We start from the raw sequence: 13,118 nt of genomic DNA, 5'->3' as shown, positions 1-13,118 counted from the left end.
AAGCAGGGACTCATAATAAAATTAAAGTGCAAATGAAAATACAGCTTCACGACTTTAGTCATAATGTTTTCGCTTAATAAAGTTCTCTATGACTTTAGCTCCAGACTTCTTCTGTTTGTTTGCTATGGTCATTACTGTCATAAGTGAGGGAAAAGTGTATTACAACTAAGGCAACGAACGGGCAATAAAATTATATCAATATATATCGCAATTATAGACACGTTACCAATATCAATAAAAACTGTGTTCAACACATTTTTTTTTTTCTGTTGGAAGAAACAGGAAGTGGCGAAGCAAGGTTGGTTGCAATGACAAAGGCACTTGCCAGAGCAGTGTATAAGAGAGCGTATGGACAACTTTCAGAGTTGGTTCCAAACATGGCACCATGTAGTCACGTGATGGGCTTTTGACCAATAATTTAAGAGATTGTCTTGTCATACTCTCTCTGATTGGTCAAAAGCCCCTCACGTGACTACATGGCAACTCTGAAACCAAAATGTCTATACTCTTTCTATACACGGCTTTGGCCCTTGCTAGCCAAGCAACGCAGGAAGTGATCACTGATCAATGGGAGTGACATGTGCCAATCGGGTAATAGTATCAACTATCAATTTTGGTTGTGCAGTCTTGCTGTTTTGTGGTTGATTGTTTGCATGGAGTGAGAAGAAAAACTATAAATGAGTGCTACAGGCAGCGAATAAATTGATGATAAAACAGGAAAAATTACCTCGACATTCTGGCAGTTTTTTTTTATATATATATATTTTTAAACAGACCGTAGTCAGACCAAGGTGCTTCTAATCAGTAATACCACATTGCTTTAGCCACACTCACCCTTGACCACAGCCGGTGTTCTATCGGTAACTTTTACCTATTGATGTCTCCGACCCAATACTATTGAGTGTGCATGCGCACAACCGCAAATATTTCAAATATTTGCCTTGGACAAAATACTCATCGAAACAACTGCCTTGTATGCCTCGTGTACAAGTATGTAGTGATTTTAAAAGATGTTTCTTTCATTGTATCTTCTGACCAGCAAACATGTAGACAATTTTGTCATGCAAAGTTCACATTCTATATTAACAGACAGTACGCATGTAAACAAGTACAGAGTGAGGAAGTTCATCAATGGTAGCTTACATCTTCATTTTAATCACCGTTTTACGCCGGTGGTGGCTTTTTTTTGAGGAAGCAGCAACATTCGACAGAACCCTGGCACTAAACCTGCAGACAATAGTTCTTCTCAGGTTTCTCTGTTTACATTTTCAAACTTTGCACTATTTTGTTACACTTTATTAAGCATTTATTTCGTATTTCTTATTTGTGCAACTTCACTTTAAGAGATTGTTTAGTTTTCAATGCGGTTTTAGAATTATTTTTACATTGACTATTTTCCACGGTTGTGTTGACATTTCCTTTTTGCCTTGATAACTGAGGGGATTTTAATCAGAGGAAGATTACATTTAAAAAATACATTTATATTTAATAAATTGTTCTCTTGGTCCTTATTTTTGATAGGTTTTAAAAAATATCAATAATTATCGACCAATATTAAACACATATGTTGCGATACAGTCCAGTCCTAATTACAACTGAGTTCCGCTGTGGCCCATACGGATCAGAGCTGAGAAACAGATAATTTTTGGCAACCCAACAATGGGCCTCGGCCTTATTGTTAAGAAACACTGATTTAGACAGATTAAAGATACTTTTAATAAACCCAACTTGTTGGTTTGTGTGTCTGTAGCTTAAATGCTAATGAGCCTGTCTGTAACAGTGGATCTAAGAAGCGCTATCATGCCCTTTTCCCACTTTTTACATATACACTACTTCTTGTCTAATGCAACAGATGCCACATGACAAGCACAATACGTTACAATAAGGAGGAGGACAGAGGGACACAAACGTTAGCAATAGCAACACTAGCATCACATTGTGAGCTATGGTGCTAACATTAAACGCACATTATGACAGCAGCATCATGCTAGGTTATGCTACTCGCAGGAAAAAAATAAAATGTTTGAAAATTTTAAAATGTTTCCCTCATGTTTGATGCTCATAAAGAGGCTCTTAAATTAACACATATTTATATGATAATTTGTCCTTAAAAAAAAATCTGCGTAATATTTGACAAATGCATTTATTCATGTGCTCTTTCAGTGCACATTAAATAAACAATCTGCTGTACAAACTGTTAAAAACCCCAGACTATAGCATAGTTGCTCCCACTCCCTCCCCTCTGTTGCAAGTTTTGTTGATTCTATGTAACTTGTTTGTGTGTGCTATGGCTATGAGGGTTTTTTTCCCTTGTCCTCAGTCTGGACCTCCTCCCTGGAGTCTAGCCTTTGACTGAATATTTTTTTACTCCTCCTCCCCGATGCTTTTTCTGTCTCCCTGTAATGTTTGTCTGATCTTGAATAGGGTTGTGCTGAAAATCTCAATTTTCCTCAGGGATTAATAAAGTTCTGATTTTGATTCAGATTACATATGTAGTCCCAAAACTGAACAACAGAAAGACAATATGACAATATCAAGTTAAAAACAAGGGGAACTTATTCATAACTGTAGCTCTCATTTCATCTTTTTAATACAATGGTTGTCTTCAGCCATGTTGTACAGAGCATTGAAGAACAGACCTTTGTATTCAGATTCTACGGTTATGACCGCCTTTCTACTCTTTTGCCACTACTGGTATCATAACAAATACCAGTAGAAGTGGTAACACTGTGTTGACCCACTGCTCCACATGTTACTTGTGATGGGTGTAAGACAGAGGTCAAAATGTGTGTTTCCATTCGCAGAACAATAAATAAAGGCATTGTTTCTGGTGGCTTTGTAAGACACCCTTTGCATCAAACAGGCCTACACATTTTTGGAGAAGTGGACACAAGGTTACAGATCAGTAACCGAGCTAGACTGCAGTGCAGCAAGGATGCGGGGCGTTTGACATGAGTGAGGAAGCACATGGCCAGCTATTGTGTGGCTAAATGCGGTCCAACAGGCTGCTCAGTCGCAAAGCAGTGCATGTCATTAGAAGGGTATTGCTTGGAATTGTATGAGTGGAGGACATCCCAAAGTGCATTGTTGCAGTGAAAAGACTTCGTAATGACCAACTTGACTATATATTTTCCCCTTCAGAGTATATATTCTCGAGCAGGGGTGTTCACTGAGGGCTGTATATAGTGAATTGGAAGAACTTGGGGTGTGTCGCTTTGATATCATCTGATCTCGATTAATATGACAAAAACATTTTTTGTATTAAAAGGCGGATTGTCCTGTGCAGGATTTTAGCGAGTACCGTTGCATCCCTACTATGTACTACTGCAGGATCTTGTAACAGACATGTTTGCCACAGCTGGCAACTGTCATTTTGTTCATATCTATATTTGTGTTTACTGGAGGTACAATGGTAGAGGTAACCCACGCTACAGTCTGTACCTGGTCTTGGGGCTACGGTTTTGCTTCTTTTTCGGTACGCTTTGTGGGGGTAAAGATAAAAACTTTTTTCCCCTCTCAGTTATTTAGTTTTTTTGCTTGTCATCACAAACATTCGCACTAAACAAAGTATCATTGGTGTACTGAATGCTAAAATATTTTTATTTCAAGTTAACATTTACTAAAAAACACTTTCAAATAGTAAATTATTATTTGTATTTTTTAATTACTTGTATACATCAGTGCTTCTCACCAGTGCTTTAGCAAACGGCAAGCGGTGACCCAGGTTTTGGAGTTTTTAAAAAACTGGAATACTGTAGCTTACATTTAATAAAACAATTAATTATAATATATACATACAGGGTTTCCGCTTAATGTAATTAAATGTGGCATGCCACACCTTGAAAAAAAGTTTTTTTTATGTACTTGAAAACGGATTAAAGTAATATAACATATTGTAGCCCCCAGAAGAAATCACACAAAAACCGACGCTATTTTTACATTTTATTACCAATCCTATGTTAATGAATAATGACACAATTCCAACAGGTTTTACACTTTCGTCTCCGTGAGTCTTCGCTTCCCCGCCGAACACACAATAACACTTCCTCATTCTCCGTCAATCACCTTTCAGGGACGGAAGGTGTGTTTGCAAAATTGACATCAATTCCAAGCCACACGAACATAAAACATTAACATTAGCTGGTCGTTACAGTATGAATTGATATACATGGCCTATTATTTGCGCACTGTTGACAAGTGATGTACCGAAAAATTGACCAGGGATAATCTCCTAGTCGAAACGATTACTGTAGGTCAGTCACAAACACATTTTGTCAGTGCCTGCAAGTCCGCATTCGGGGCAGGATTACTGGTGAGCTGCAGTGAAACTTAAGTCTGTTACTCAAGTTGCTGCTCCTTGTCAATGTTGTGTTTCAACTTCTATGCTAGTGTTAGTCCTATTTCTTTATTTTTTATTCTTCTGAGCTGCACTTCCAGCTGTGGAAAAGGTACAGTGCTGATTGAACATTAATTACGTTGTGATGAGCCTGACTTTCGCAACCGTGGAAAAGAGGGGTCGCACACACACACGGACAAACACGCGCAAACATACACAAACACACACAAACAACCACACAAATTCACAAACACACATAGGATCACGGTCAATAAAGGCGGATTGTTGCGTGCAAGTTTATATCAAGCATCATTACTGCTCTCCTGTTTACTACTGCGAACAGACATTTCCGCCATGTTTGATCGAGGCAAAAATGCTAACAGCTGTTCAGCATGATCATCAATGAATCGCGATCATCAATCACGATCAGATAATCACCTAGCCCTAGTTTCAATGCGTATTTTAGGGAAAATACCCTGCTCAGTGGCTTTGAGGTTAGTGTCCGCCCTGAGACTGGAAGGTCGTGAGTTCAAACCCCAGCCGAGTCATACCAAAGACTATAAAAATGGGACCCATTATCTCCCTGCTTGGCACTCAGCATCAAGGGTTGGAATTAGGGCTGGGCGATATATCTATATACTCGATACATCGTGGGTTTGTCTCTGTGCAATATAAAAAATGACTATGTCGTGATATTCGAGTATACGTTGTCACGCAGTTGCTTTTAGCTGCGGGCATTACAATACAGGCTGTTCTCACTCTTTCTTGTCTCTCCTTCTCACAGAGACATAAAACAATCTGACAATCTTGCACTTTCTGTTGTGGGAAATTACATGAATGTTTGTGCCACTGCTTAATAACTGTTTAATAAATACAGTTTTGGTAAATTGACTTAGTTGTGATATCCCTCTCTGCATGAAAGTTTAAAATTAGCATATATTAACACAGTATGAACAAGAATGTTTTAATGTAGACAAATAGAATCATCATACCGGTGTGATTATATGCATCAAGTGTTCATTCAAGGCTAAGGCAAAAATATCGAGATATACATAGTGTTTCGTAACATGGCCTAAAAATATTGAGATATTAATAAAAGGCCATATCGCCCAGCCCTAGTTGGAATTGGGGGTTAAATCACCAAAATGATTCCTGAGCCACCGCTGCTGCTCACTGCTCCTCTCACCTCCCAGGGGGTGAACATGAGGATGGGTCAAATGCAGAGGATAATTTCACCACACCTAGTGTGTGTGTGACTATCGTTAGGACTTTTAACTTTACATAAACAAATATTTTTCTGGTTACCATAAACTTCAATAACTTCTATTAACCTACTTTTTTAGATTCCTTTTTCTTTCATTTACCTACCTTCTAGTACATTTTTCCCTTCAATGTACCTTCTTTTACCTTTCATTTACCTTTATTTGCCTGTAATTTACCTTATGTTACCTGTCATTTACCTTATTTTACCATCTATTTAACTTTTACTTTATTTTACCTTCTATTTTGTTTTACCTTCTTTTATGTGGTTCGTATGTTATACGTTTTTATTAGTTGCATACTTTGAACGATTAATCGCAGCAACAAAATAATAATCAAAGCTTTTTTTTAATCTAATGAACCGATTTAGTCGATTAATCATTGCAGCCCTATTGGAGGTCAAGGCTAAACACCAACACCCCAGGAGCAGACATGTTAATAGCTAAGCTAACCGCTGAGCTAGCTTTAAACAACACAAAGAAATAAGTGCTTAGTAAACTTTAAGTGGCGTAGATGGAACCACGTTGCAGCAGAAGTGTCCGCAATGTGGCAGTCAGTACACCAACCATAAAGTGGTGGCTACTAGTACGGCAAATACTGATACTACAGATAGAGTCAGTATATGAGCGATACTAGAGTAATTAGGTGGACATTTTATTTTCTCAAAATTATTTTTTGTTGTTTTTGTTCATGTTTACAAACGCTGGGAATAATTCCCTGGACATAAGAGGACTTTGAGGGCAAAAACCAAAGGATTTCTACAAGTAGTAAATAGTAGTTTTTGCTTTTGTTTAGTTATTGTGTACTATTGATTTTGTTTTGCTCAAACAATTGTACGTAATAAAAGAATATAAGGAACTAGTTTAATATTGTCTATGTAATGTTAAACTGTCATTAGCACTAATCATAAATACATTTAAAAATGTACAGTTAATAAATGTGATCAGTATTGGTATTGACCGATTTCACTCATTGAACGATTGAAATCAGTAACATAAAACCCTGATCGGCACATCCCTAGTTCCATGACATACTAAACCGTTAAATAACATCGTTTTTTTAGGCTACATAACAGCTTTGTGTTATTTGTATTATCACGAAAACATCCATCCATCCATCCATATTTTTTAAATATCATATTGTATGTATGTGTAATTTTGTGTGGCCCTAATCTCTAAAACTGTATCATGTTTGGATGCGGGACAAAAAAAAGTGAGCCGTGAGCAGACTAGAGTTAGGACACACCTGCGCTAAAGTGCATTATTATGTACTTATGCTTCAATATTGGGGCTAATTAAGTAATTAGTTCCAAATAAATTATGATTATTATTACTATAACAAAGTTACTATGATCAAAGTTTTTGTGTGTAGTCTTAAGTGTTTTCATACCTTGCCAAAAGCCAACAGTGAACACTAAGCACAAAACAGCACTTTTAGAGAGCAAAGTTGAGTTTAACTAGCACAATAAGAAAACCACGATTGTGTGTTTGCTTTGAAACGTCAAAAATAGCAAGCGGGCAGATCTCCGATGTAATGACTAATCCCTTTTTTTTCCCCCTGCTGCGCAAACTGCAGATATCTAACCTTGGCCACAGGACCATTAGGTTTCATTTAAAGCTAAATGAAAGTCCAACTCAACCACAACACGGTTCTTTGTTGATGTTGGCCCAATTCCAATGTATTCCTAAAAAACAGCACAGCAAAGGATGTAAATGTAGGCATGACAGCAGATTGGTGTGTGTTTTTTGTACCAGAAACTCCAATCCCACAGCACAATAACAAGCAACAGGAATCATAACAGGAGTTAAAGCTTCCACCCCAGAAGTGAGCCACAGTTAGGTTTCATTTCCCAGCAAAGGAGCAGTCCTCTCCTTGCCCAACCTCCTCCCTTTGAATTACAGGTCCTGTGGGCAAGAAGAGAGAGCACGGGCCCTCTTTGCAAACATTATCGGATTAATCCCACCCGCCTGGATTATAGTAAAACGTTGCATAACATTGTGAAACCTGTTTGCAAATCTCATTTCGCTAATCCATTGTTTCTCTTCCTGATCATTCTCTGAAAGTGCCCTCAACACATGATGGCTGCTGGTAAATATGATTGTTAGCATTTGTCGTAGTGTCACGGGTCATCGTTATTTTGCGATGATTGCTATTAATTCCCAAATAAATTGTGCAACAATTATTGGACAAATGGTTATAATAAAAACGTATTTGGTACAGCGAGGAACATTTTATTGTTTATTGTATTGTGCCATAAATACTTCAATTATTGTTTCTACAACCACAAGATTTCCTACAGCTGCTGGGTGTATGACTACAAAACCAAATCACCTAGCCTTCTTTAACTCAATGAATATCATCCACTTCTTCTCATCAATGACCTTCACACTCACTTTCTTTGTGCCAATGTAGGCCTCGGCGATAAAGCGATTTTATCAATAAATTAAAGTTTTTTGTTGCAGACTACTTAGAAAATAAAATATACATATTTTTTCTCCTGCCAGCATACTTTTTGCCCCCAGAAGCTTTCGAGAGAGATTCGCTCGCATGCACGCACATACACATACATTTGTTACCTTCTTGAGTAGCTCGGAAAAATGCCTACCTCTTTAGGACCACCTTTTCTAGATATATGAAGATTTGTATTTACAACATTAATAATATATACATACTATGCAAATATAAAAAAAGTAAGATTTTAGTTAATTTATTTTTTTTGTTGGTAATTTGTTTCTAATCTTCATTTTTTACTTCAAGTTATTACAGTATGTAATATATACATATTTATTTGTTTTGTTAATTTTGGTCAAAGGGGGCGCATTTCAATTTCTTACACACACTTGTTATTACATATGTTGGCCAGAGGGGGAGCACTTCAAATTTTTACACACACTTGTTATTTCATAAACCATTGACCAGAGGGTGAGCACTTTTAAAAGCGACACACAGTCAATTTGAAAAATCCCTTCTTTTTGGGACCACCCTAGTTTTGATAGATTTCACCACCAGGGGTGCAAATGAGACATTCTCTATTAGATGCAATGGTTTTCTATATTGGGACCATGATTTCGGTGCTATTACCGGTCCTCATATGGAAGGTACTTTTACTTGTTGACGTCTCAAGAAGGGTAGAAATACAAGAACACACACACGCACACGGCTAATGCAAACGCAAACAAGACCAAGACGTTTGTTCCAAAGTCAAGAAGTTTGTTTAAAAAAAGACAGCAGCACCACAAACTTATTTCAGCATCTGAAACTAAAGCATCCAGATAAGTGTGGGAAATGCAACTCTTTAAAAGGCATACCAAAACACAACAACAAACAAACTTGGGCTAAAAATCAGTTTCCAGAATCATTTACACAAGGTATGTATGACAATACCATGTATAATATAAGAAAGAAGCACAGTGGAAAACGATCACAAAAGTGGTCGTTTTGCATGTCGCTAAAGATGTGGCGCTCAAACAGTGGAAAAGCCAGCGCCATTAAAATTATAAAGACATCTCAATGCTACATTTCAGTGTTTCCCACACATTCATTTATTTATTTTTTAAATTTTTCTTTTTATAATGTCCTGCCCAGCTTCTCGGGCAAATCATATAGCAGATGTAGATGCCCATATCGGCTGTTCAGATTTACTTTACAAAAGAGAAGTGTAGGATACTTCTCTTGTTGCCTTACTTGTATTTTGACTTTATTAAATGTATTTATATTATCATTTGGTGCAGCCGGGCCGGAGCAGGAGGGGATAGAAAGAGAGAAAAAGGAAGACAGAGGGGGGAATTGTGGGGACAAGAGGGGGATTAGACAGAGAGACAACAACAACAACAGCAAACACAACAACAACAACAACAACAACAACAGAGCAACATCAGCAAATACGACATGTACAAATATGATGGTAAAAGTAATAGCAAATAAGCAGTTAGCAAAAATTTAAAAAAAAATACAGAAATGACAATGAGCATTATTACACTAAAAATGGAGCAATATGAATACCAATAGAAATAGTGCTATTGATAATAAACAATACCAGTACTTTACCTTTATTATCAACAATACAATTGTTCAAATGCAACAATACATATACGTAATGATAACTTGAGATACGAAAGAATGCAGAAAAATGGAGGGGAAGAAAGAGAAGCAACCTACATTAACCTTGTAGATTGTTATAGTAACAATAGGTTAAGCTTTGTCAGTGTGCCATGTGTTATACCCAGTTTACCCTAGGGCAACAACGTTAATATATGTTTGATGAAATGTGATTATGTGCATGAGTGTATGTGTGCATATGTACTTGTATATGTACAGTATGTGTATGTGTGCTTGTACAGTGAATGTATATGTACAGTATGTGTATATGTGTGTACAGCGAATGTATATGTACAGTATGTGTATACAGTATGTGTGTTTGAACAGTGAATGTATATGTACAGTATGTGTATATGTGTGTTTGTACAGTGAATGTATATGTACAGTATATGTATGTGTGTGTTTGTACAGTGAATGTATGTGTAGTATGTGTATGTGTGTGTTTGTACAGTGAGTGTATATGTACAGTATGTGTATATGTATGTTTTTACAGTGAATGTATATGTACAGTATGTGTATACAGTATGTTTGTATAATGAATGTGCGTGTGGATGTACGAACTTTGAGTGTGTAAGTATGTACTGTATTTATTTGTATATGTATGTGGGAGCGTAGGTACCTATGTATGTCTGTATGTATGTGTGTGAGTATATGTGAATTTGCATGTACAATACATTTGACTCCCAGTGTGTGCGGGAGCCAGAGTACGGCCCCAGCCTCCCCGAGAGCCCATCCCACAAACAGTAGGTGTGGTGCCCAGGGAACCAGGGGCCACCGCCCCCACGCAGCCAAGCCGGACAGCGACAGGAACCCCAGAGCCTGGCCCACCGTGCCGCCCACAAGGGCCAGCAGCAGGCCGCAGACAGACGCACCCGGCAGAGGACAAGGCACGAGAAAAACAGGGGGCAGCCAGACCCCAAGCCAGCGAGAGACCACACCCCACACGGACAGAAAGGCGGGACGCCCCGCCCGAGGGGCCCGGAGACCCCCCGCAACCGGACGGGAAGACCGCCCCCGCCCCACCGGCAACAGGGCCCCCACGAGCCCCCCCCCCCCCCAACCCCCGGAGAGCGCGGCGAGGCCAGCCCACGGCCATCCCACCCAAGCCGGCCGCCACAGGACCACCCAGCACGGGGCCACAGGAACCACCCACCCCACCCGCAGGGACCCCAACGATGGAGATGGAACAACCAGCAACCGCCCCGCCGAGTCCCCCCCCTGAGGTAGGGGAATAAATAAATAAAATAAATAAATACATAATAATAATAATAATAATATTAATAAAATATATTAAAAAAAAAAAAAAAAAAGGAAAAGAATAAATAAATAATTAAATCTATTTATAAAAAATAAATAAATAAATAAATAAATAATAATTAAAAGAAGATCACAGACATGCTGACACACAAGGTCGCTACCCCAACAACTGGCCGACATTCATTTATTTGTGGCGGCCCGCCACGAAAGAATTACGTCCACCACAAATTTTAAAAAAAAATTATTTTTTTTAAATAATTTTTTTTTTTGTCCTGTCCAGCTTCTCAGGCAAATCATATAGTTGATGTAGATGCCCATATAGGCTGTTCAGATTTACTTTACAAAAGAGAAGTGTAGGATACTTCTCTTGTTGCCTTATTTGTATTTGACCACTACTGTTTTCTGTTTATTTGTTACTGACTGTGGCAGGACACCTCTGCCTCTGTTTCACTTTGATACTAAGATAATATCAAAGTTTAAAGAATATGCAATTTCATGCAGTACATGCAATTTTTCTGTCAAAATTCAAAGGCGGAATACATTCAGTCAGAAAGAGCATTTATTGATGTACATTTCCAGGCGTTTGCGGGCCATATAAAATTATGTGGCGGGCCAAGTCTGGCCCCCCGGCTTTATACTGGACAACTGTGCTGTACATTGTTACATTACCTCATAAAGCTACTAAGGGTGTAACGGTACGTGTATTTGTATTGAACCGTTTCGGTACGGGGGATTCGGTTCGGTTTGGAGGTGTACCGAACGAGTTTCCACACGGACATATTAAGTAGCGTACCACACGTTGTGTAAACAATGCACACCGAGGCACAACACACGGCATGCTAGCAGCGACCGGGCTACGACAACATGTAAAATCCAGAGCTGGAAGACCCTGTGTGTATATGTATGTTATTGTTATGTTAATAGGATAAAGCCATTGTTTACAAATGTTGGTAAATAAATAACCAGAAAATGTATATTTAGTTTTTTTCTTACTGTACCGAAAATTAACCGAACCGTGACCTCTAAACCGAGGTACGTACCGAACCGAAACTTTTGTTGTAGCGTTACACCCTTAAAAGCCTACTGAAATGAAATTTTTTTATTTAAACGGGAATAGCAGATCTATTCTATGTGTCATACTATGTCTATGTGGCTTCCTGTGCACTTAAGATGCGACTTTAAGGTTTTACTACTTACGTATAAAATATTACACGGTTTAGCTCCAGCCTATCTCGCCGATTGTATTGTACCATATGTCCCGACAAGAAATCTGCGTTCAAAGAACTCCGGCTTATTAGTGATTCCCAGAGCCAAAAAAAAGTCTGCGGGCTATAGAGCGTTTTCTATTCGGGCTCCAGTACTCTGGAATGCCCTCCCGGTAACAGTTAGAGATGCTACCTCAGTAGAAGCATTTAAGTCCCATCTTAAAACTCATTTGTATAATCTAGCCTTTAAATAGACCCCCCCTTTTTTAGACCAGTTGATCTGCCGTTTCTTTTCTTCTCTCCTCTTCTCCCCTGTCCCTTGCGAGGGGGAGTCGCATAGGTCCGGTGGCCATGGATGAAGTGCTGGCTGTCCAGAGCCGGGACCCCGGGTGGACCACTAGCCTGTGCATCGGTTGGGGACATCTCTGCGCTGCTGACCCGTCTCCGCTCGGGATGGTTTCCTGTTGGCCCCGCTGTGGACTGGATTCCCGCTGATGTGTTGGATCCACTGTGGACTGGACTTTCACAATGTTATGTCAGACCCACTCGACATCCGTTGCTTTCGGTCTCCCCTAGAGGGGGGGGGTTTCCCACATATGCGGTCCTCTCCAAGGTTTCTCATAGTCATTCACCGACGTCCCACTGGGGTGAGTTTTTCCTTGCCCGTATGTGGGCTCTGTACCGAGGATGTCGTTGTGGCTTGTACAGCCCTTTGAGACACTTGTGATTTAGGGCTATATAAATAAACATTGATTGATTGATTGATTGATCATTTCGCGATATTGCCATATTTTTGCTGAAAGGATTTAGTAGAGAAAATCGACAATAAAGTTCGCAACTTTTGCTCGCTGATAAAAAAGCCTTGCCTGTACCGGAAGTAGCGTGACGTCACAGGAGCTAGTATTCCTCACAATTCCCCGTTGTTTACAATGGAGCGAGAGATTCGGAGCGACAAAGCGACG

General features: G+C 39.1%; 1 protein-coding gene across 1 annotated transcript in view; it reads right to left on the bottom strand.

Annotated features, from left to right (window-relative positions):
- Nucleotides 1-13,118, bottom strand: part of tent4b (terminal nucleotidyltransferase 4B) — a 69,781-nt gene that overhangs the window by 35,005 nt on the left and 21,658 nt on the right. The window lies entirely within an intron of this gene.

The sequence above is a fragment of the Entelurus aequoreus genome, linkage group LG02, assembly GCF_033978785.1.
Source record: "Entelurus aequoreus isolate RoL-2023_Sb linkage group LG02, RoL_Eaeq_v1.1, whole genome shotgun sequence".
Lineage (NCBI taxonomy): Eukaryota > Metazoa > Chordata > Actinopteri > Syngnathiformes > Syngnathidae > Entelurus > Entelurus aequoreus.
This window is presented reverse-complemented; position numbering and strand designations above follow the sequence as displayed.